The following is an 8,862-nucleotide window of genomic DNA, read 5'->3' as shown; positions in this document are numbered from 1 at the left end:
TAGTTATTGTTTTGTAAAGTTAGTGGAGACCAAGTCCACATAAAGAAAAAGTTGAGATACAATAATGATGTTGTATAAATTTACCTATAAATAGGTTTGTTCGATCATTTGTAAAACACACCAACTGAGAAGAGAAGAAAGAAAGGAGAGTGAGAAATCTGAGTGTTAGTGAGTGAGTTCTATCTGAGAGGAAATTCTGTTAGTGTAAACATCATAAGAGCAAATATAATTATATTACCAATATTTAGTGGTACTTTCCATACTCTAATTGCTTTATTTTTTATAACACATTATTAGCACGATAGTCTCTCCTCTTTACTTCTAAATTTTCCCAACCTAACACTATGTGGTTATTTCTCTGCCTCCTCTCTGTCATGTGTCTCCTCACTTTACTACTACAATGGCATGCAAACTTTCTTTTTTGTATTTTTACAATTTTTATGTTGTTTCATCCATGTTTGTTTAATTTATTTTTTTTCGTACTGTAATTTGGAATGGTGCGGTTTTTATACCCCATCCTGTTATTTTATGGTGGTGTAATTTCATTACCCATCACGTTGTAACGCATATTATCGTAATAAAAATGATGGTGTGGTCTTAAAACCCATATTGTTATATCTTGAATAGTGGTGCAGTTGTATTGCCCACAATATATAATATATACTTCATATATATTATGTGGTGGTTTTGTCAACGCATTTACTGCGTGTTTACAGTATGGTGTAGATTTATTACCCATACAGTAGCATTTATTTAAAAGTGTGGCGCGGGTTTATTGTCCACACAACTGCCTTTAGCATTTACTTTATTTACTGTATGGAGTAGGTTTATTACCCATACGGCAGTATTTATTTAAAGTGTGGCGCGAGTTTATCGTCCACACAACTGCCTTACTTTTTATTTAAAAGTATGGAGCAGAATTAGTGCCCATACCAGCACATTTACTTTATTGCACATATACTTTTATTTAAAGTATGGTGCGGAATTAACGCCCATACATCAAGTAATTTACTTTATGAATTTACTTTATCGCACATTTACTTATATTTAAAGTATGGTGCAAATTTACTTTATGAATTTACTTTATTGCACATTTACTTTTATTTAAAGTATGGTGCAGGTTTATCGTCCATACCAGCAAATTTATTATTAGCACTTTATTTTTATCATCAATTAATATACATGAATAATGAGGGCCTGAAGTTCCTCAAACAATTATAGGGCCTGAAGTTCCTATTAATAAATGGCTTAATGTCCCAGATCTCGAGTATGAAGTTTTGGGTCAAATATGCAAGATATTTTTGGCCTGAAGTTCAAAAATATATTAAGCCTAAAGATTATTGCAAGTTCTAATGCATCCCATTGTTTTTTTTTTTTTTTTTAAAGATGGCAAACCTGACAAAATTGGAATTTGCTGCCTTGGACATTTCTGGGGACAACTATCCATCATGGGTCCTGGATGCCAAGATCCATCTGCGAGCCAATGGCCTTGGAAAAACAATAGTAGATGGAAGTGACGCATCACCTGAAGAAAATATGAAGGCCATGATTTTTCTTCGCCGTCACATTCATGAAGCGCTGAAAAGCGAATATGTGGTGGTTGATGAACTGTTGGTTATGTGGAAAGCTCTATGTGAAAGATACAATCACTAGAAGATGGTAACCCTTCCAAGAGCCAGATACGAATGGACACACTTGAGGTTTCAAGATTTCAAGACAGTGTCTGAGTATAACTCAGTTATGCACAGAATCACCTCCCTGATGAAACTATGTGGTGAAAATATCTCTGAGGAGGATATGCTAGAAAAAAAGTCTGAGTACCTTTCATGCCTCAAATGTGCTCCTACAATAGCAATATAGGCATAGTGGTTTCACGAAGTACTCTGAACTTGTATCTTGCCTTCTGTTGGCTGAGCAGAATAATGAGCTTTTGTTGAAAAATCACCAATCTCGCCCAACGGGCTCAGCACCACTTACTGAAGTAAATGCTGCATCTTAGGAAGTAAATGCCATCTCATCTCGTGACAGTATCCATAGACATGGGCGAGGAGGCAAGCGTGGCCGCTGGCAAGGGAGTAGAAAAGATTGTGGTGCCCATTCATATGGCTTGGGTCCAAGGAGCCATCCATCCACGAATGACAAAAATGCATCCTGGAATAAGGGGAAGGCGCAGACAAGCCATATGCCTAGAAATGTTGAAAACGCTTGTCACAGATGTGGTTCAAAGGGACATTGGGCGCGTACATGCCGTACGCCGAAGCATTTGGCGGATCTCTATCAAGCTTCACTTAAGAACAGGAAAGTGGAGACAAATTACATTGATCATATTGTACCAGATTCGCCAACCATAGATGGCCCATCGGAAATATCACGTCAGTTAGACAAGACACATCTAGATGTTTCTGATTTTGTTATTGAAAGAGGGAATGAAGTTTATGGGTCCGAATTAGATTAAATTCCTTTATGTAGCACTCGTATTATCTGAAGCATTGTTTTTAATCTTCATTTCAATCCAATAAAAGTGGCAATGTTTTTCTTTACATTGAATAATTGTTTATTGATTCAGCTTATTTTATTTATTTGAAGGCATGGATATAAATTACGGATGCCCCCAAAACAAGAGCTCTAGCAAAGATATTTGTCTCGCAGACAGTGCGACTACTCATACGATCCTTCGAGATCGAAAGTATTTCTCAAACTTGATACTTACAAAAGCAAAGGTAACAACCATATCAGGTCCTGCAGATCTGATTGAAGGCTCAGGAACAGCCCAAGTTATGTTACCAAATGGAACAATACTGTCTATTCAAGATGCCTTATATTCATCTAACTCTAAAAGGAATCTGTTGAGTTTCAAAGATATACATTTGAATGGCTACCATGTTGAAACAAAGAATGAGGGAACACATGGAATATCTTTGCATTACCTCCAGTGATTCCCAGAAGTGTATATTAGAAAAGCTTTGTGCGCTCTCATCAGGGTTGTACTATACAACCATACGGACAATTGAGGCACACAGTGTCATGGACCAGAATTCCATTGATTCAAATACCTTTAAGCTTTGGCATGACTGATTGGGTCATCCTGGATCCACCATGATGCGTAGGATCATCATCAACTCTAAAGGACATCCCTTGTTGACAAAACACATTATATTATCAAGTGACAGCTCTTGCCAAGCTTGTTCACAAGGGAAGTTGGTGATCAGACCATCACAACCAAAGGTTGATGTTGAATCCCAATCAATTTTACAGAGAATCCAAGGGGACATTTGTAGGCCTATTCATCCTTCCTGTGGACCATTTCGGTACTTTATGGTCTTGGTGGACGCATCTACCCGATGGTCACATGTTTGCCTGTTGTCCACTTGAAATATGGCATTTGCTAGGCTCTTAGCTCAAATAATTAAATTACGAGCCCAATTCCCATATTATCCCATCAAGTCAATCAGACTCGATAATGCTGGTGAGTTTACATCTCAGACTTTTGATGACTACTACATGTCACTAGGCATTGACATTGAACATTCTGTTCCTCATCTTCATACTAAAAATGACTTGGCAGAAGCTTTGATTAAGCGTCTTCAATTGATAGCTCGCACCTTGCTAATGAAGACAAAGTTGCCAGTTTCTGCTTGGGGATATGCCATTTTACATGTAGCATCACTTGTGCGGTTGAGCCCCATTGCCAACAATCAATATTCTCCAGTACAACTTGTGCTGTGTTATAAAACTGAGGGAATTTAGAGAGGATTTAGGAGAATATTGATAGAGGAAGAACTATAGAAATGTTCATCCGGTTTCTCTTCTTGTTATCTCTTATTAATTCATATGCCTTTTTATAGGCACAATAGTTCCTTATAATATTACAATGGTAAGTTGATACATACATCATTGATGAGATATATAGCATCAACAGTTAGGCACGGTGGGTATCCATTACTTGCATATTTTATAACACTCCCCCTTGGATATCCACCGTGCATGGAATATGCCTCATTAAAAACCTTGCCAGTAAAACCCAGTGGGACAAAAACTGGTCAAAGGGAAAAAGAGTACATAACCATGTGTAGCATAAAACTTTGTCATGTGTATAATGAACACTGACTAGCGTGCGACACTGCCTCGTTAAAACCTTGCCAGGAAAAACCCAGTGGGATAAAAACCTGGACGAAGGAAAAAGAGTACAGTGTATGAAGGTCTTCATTGATTGCACGCTCCCCCTGATGCTTTGCAAAATATCTTTAAGATAATCCATCTTTCTGAATGTTGTGGTTGACACAGCTTTGATACACCTTTAGTGAATAAATCTGACTTTCAATTTTGATGGATGCTCCCCCTGAAGAATTACTTTCCTTTGATAACTTCATATTTTGATGACCCATCACAAATGAAATTGATAGCACATTCCTTTCTTGTAGAGTAGGCTTTTGGTAATACTTTGCACCATATTTGCTCTTGTAGCTTCGATGTATATAGATGCTTAGTCAGATGAATATCTCCCCCTGATATCTTCATGACTATCTCTTTGGAAAGGAAAACTTTTCGGAGTGAGTGGAAGATATAAGTATCATGAATTCCTGTAAGTGATATGAAATCAATATATCCTTATAAGTAAATATACTTCAAGTGAATAATCTCTATGCAAATTAGAGAAATTTCCAGAATCCGCGTATTTAATAAATCATGGGCTATTTGCAAGTTTTACTTGTATAGAATATGCCCGTATATGTTAATCTGTGGAGATAGCATTAAATATGCGTCACATCACCCTCCCTGTAATGGTGATGGAGCTAAGCTTTAACTGGAAATACCATGTCTAGTTATCAGGAAATCATTTAAGTGCTCAACGGATAATCCACATAAAAATGCTTCGATACTTTCCTAGTATAAATTGATTGGTGGCCAAGAATCTCATTGGCACAATGCTCGATCTTTAGGTCAAGACTCTATTTCTTGAACTCTTTTAGGAGTTTTAACCAATTATCAACTCTTCAGAAGTTGTAATGTGTTGCAACATTTCATAATGAATGTACTCACTGAGGCAATATATACTATTTTCATATCAATATTGAGTACAAAATTTGTGCTTCATGCACTTGTCCTTTAGGGACTTGCTTCATGCAATTTTGAATCCTTCAAGGATTTTCTTTCAGGGATTACACTTCATGACATACTATATAGCTTTATACCCAGCTATTTTGTCCCATTTTTACATCGCTTATGGCGATATGTTCCGTGCACTTAATAACCCTTAAAGATAGTGTGTTAGTCTCCATAGATATGCAATAATTTCATCATGGTTGCATCTACAAGTATGGAGAATCTCATATTTCCAAGTTTCTTCCAGAAACTCTATGTCATATAGAAGTGAGTGTATTCCAATTTATTTCAAACACCCATGTATAACCGTCTAGGTTAACATCTTTTGGGGTTCATATATGTTCTTTCACGTTCATTTGCCTCTTTCCATTTTGGCCAATGATCTTGTCAATATTTGATAATTGAACGTGGTTCCATTCAACATAGCCCATTGATGATTTGAGTAGCTACTTTAAAACCAAGAATATCATTCATCAATTTGTGATCTCACCATTCTTATGTGCATGCGCATGCATCAATAGGTATTTCTTTGCCTTTTCCCGGGTACCCAAGGCAATTTTTAGGGACTTTCATTGTCTCCTTCTAAACATACATCTCTTATAAGATGAATTATGTGAGAATGTGGATCATAACCTCCTCTGGAGTGTTTAAAATAGGGCGTGAATAATCTCCATCCCAGGAGTTGGAACATTTAGAACACATATATCTATCATGCTTTAGGCATGCCACAGACTAATTTTACCATGTCAATGGATTGTCTTTCTGGGACATAAATTTAGACAATTTGCTACGCATTCAGCGTGCACCATATTGACATGTTGATGGATTGTCCTTTTTGGAACCTCAATCCATTCTATTTGCTACGCATTAGGCGTGCATTTAATTCACACTGTCATACCCATGAGTTACTCTTTGGGAGCCTTTAATATATGCAGTGTTTTGCAATTTTCAGAATTTGCATTAATCTTTCATACTTGTTACATATATCAAGTAGTATAATCATGCGTTGATGAGACAATATATTCCATAATCATTTACGTTGTTAACCCCAATTCTCCCCCTAACGACGGGAAAAATGGTCTCATCTAAACGATTCCAAAAGTATTATAAGCATATTCTTTCGGAGACAACAAAAGACAGAAAATTCAGTTTCCCTTAATAGAATCACAAAGATACAGTATATCAGAGAATCTCTGGTTCTCAACAACAAGTGATAGGGAAAATGCTTATAATATAAAAGCAAACTCACAACAATCTATAAAAAGTGTGAGGCTTACAAATTTCCTTTGATCATTAGGATGTAGAGAGGTTACATGAAGAACATGAAATATACTGGAGAGATTCATGTTATGATGGAAACGTACCATGCTTCATGTTCTGATGATATATCATCCATATTCTGATCCATGAAGCATATGGATTTTCCTCTTCTATCATATGTGAGAGAGGCATATATGTTCAGATCGGAACATACCATGTTCCATATTCTGATCCATGAAGCATGTGGATCTCTTATTCCTCTCTTCTATCATAATTTGACCCAGAAGCCCGGTGAACGAGGCTGATTCATGATCAAACAACTACTTTAATAGAGTAGTGGATCATGATCAAAGATAATCTTGCTTCTGAAGGTCTTGATCAAAGATAATCTTGCTTCCAAGGAAATCTGTAGGATTCCTGAGCATGCCAAGTACTGTTGAGAGAACTCAGGTTGATATCTCATCCTTTGTTTAGAAAGCAACAACAAAGGGTATTTTGAAACTGTCTAATAGTAGGGAATATATATAGCAGAAATAAAATAGTAGCTTAAACGAAACCATACGTTAGCCTCTAATCAATCAGATTACTTTTCATAAAATTCTCAATAAGACAATCCGGAATTTATGCAAAGAGTAAAACGATAAGAATTGAATCCTTTTTATACATAAAAATATCTCAAAGGTCGGATCGAATACCTTACCATGGTCGACAAGCTTGAGTGGGCAGAATAGATTTTGTGGAACAAGAAGTCTAATTATATGGATGGTTGTCAGTTACTCACTTATATATATGATGCTTACAATGCACGGTTCATCAGTAGAATACGTTTCCTACTTTCTGCCATTACTTAAGTGGTTTATTTCCACATCTTCTTCTCAAAAATGTCTTCCTATCCCCAAAATAATATTGATTTGAATACTGCTCCCCAGGAGCAAATAGTGTTAGCACTGAGATCAGATAGTGATGTTGTCAATGACTCTCTGGTCGCTGGCATGCAGTATACTGCATCAGTGACCAACTTGGGACAACGACTGCTGGCCAGAGCACAAGAGGTGCAGGCACTTAGATCTCAAGTCATAATACTGCGCAGAATGCTGACTGAGGCTAATCAAAAACTTAGAAGACTGGAGAAAAGTAATAAAGATTTGGAGGAACTTGTTTCTGTGTTGCAAGTTCATGAGGAGAATGAGGAACACAAAAATTCTCCTACAGATGCCCAAATATGAGGCATTTAAATATTTTAGCAACTCTGAGTATGTAATAATTCTCCTTTGTAATATAGAACTTCAAATTCCAATTTTCATAGTATCCACTTAAGCCTTTAAATCATATGAACTCCAAGTTCAAACATGTGGACACTTGTGTGGATGCACTCAAAACTTTCTAGTTTGAGGATTTATGAAATATTGAGATTCATGAGCTTCCGGCTCAGGTCATATTTCATACCAAAATATGGGGAGTTTTAATTCAGCTCATGGGGTGTTGATTGTGGCAAAATCATTCTTTGCTAAATTCATCAACTTCTTATACCAAAGAAACATATGGTATGTCATTTCTTGTAATGATACCTCAAGGCTTATCCATTCTTTAACATTGTTTAGATTCTGAGCTTCAGGCCAAAATCATATATGGACATCCTTGGAACTTTATGTTCACATTTTGGGACTTCAGACTCTTTCATAATTATCCATGTTCTGAGGAACTTCTGGCATCTCATTTAATTGCTTGTTCATGAGTCTAAGGAACTGCAGGTCCCCTTTTTGTAGATAGTGATAGTTTACCCAAAATGGTTACTTATTCATGCATACGGTACTGTTATATTATCAAGGAATTTCAAGTCCTTATTTACATGTCAAGGATCAAGGATATTTCAAGTCCGATCACTTGTTTACACATATAGTACCGGAGAGATTTCCAACTCTCATATCATTATCATCATCAAGGATCTTCAGGTCCTGATGTAGTTGTATGATGAGGATCAAAGGACTTTTGGTCCTGATCTCTGTATGTTGTAAGACTCATCATATCACACAATTAATTCATAAAATAAATTACTTGTAAATAAATTGCTGGTAAATAAATTGCTGGTATGGACGATAATCCCGCACCATACTTTAAATAAAAGTAAATGAGCGATAAAGTAAATTGCTTGCTGTATGGGCGATAATTCCGCACCATTCTTTAAATAAAAGTAAATGAGCGATAAAGTAAATTGCTTGTTGTATGAGGGTTAATTCCGCATCATACAATAATAAAGTAAATGTGCTTGTATGTGCACTAATTCTGCTCCATACTTTAAATAAAAGTAAATAAATGTGGGGATAAAACCGCCACTTAAAATTATCTTCTTGCCCCTTTTAGATATGCATGAATTTAGGAACTTCTGGTCCTTTTATATTAAGGATCAAGATCTTCGGGTCTTAAGTCCTTTTTCAGCTCCGTCATAACGCATATGGATTTTAATCAATATACGGAGAAATGTCTCTTGGATAGTGATAT

The 8,862-nt window shown here is 36.4% G+C and overlaps 1 pseudogene; it reads left to right on the top strand.

The window, feature by feature from the left end:
• Positions 1-1,386: 1,386 nt before the first annotated feature.
• On the top strand, positions 1,387-2,455 carry LOC148295531 (uncharacterized; annotated as a pseudogene).
• The last annotated feature ends 6,407 nt before the right edge of the window (positions 2,456-8,862 follow it).

The sequence above is a fragment of the Prunus avium genome, chromosome 3 (genome assembly GCF_965620075.1).
Source record: "Prunus avium chromosome 3, drPruAviu1.hap1.1, whole genome shotgun sequence".
In the NCBI taxonomy this organism is placed as follows: Eukaryota; Viridiplantae; Streptophyta; class Magnoliopsida; order Rosales; family Rosaceae; genus Prunus; species Prunus avium.
The sequence above is the reverse complement of the archived record's forward strand: the minus strand, read 5'-3'. Positions and strand labels throughout refer to the sequence as shown.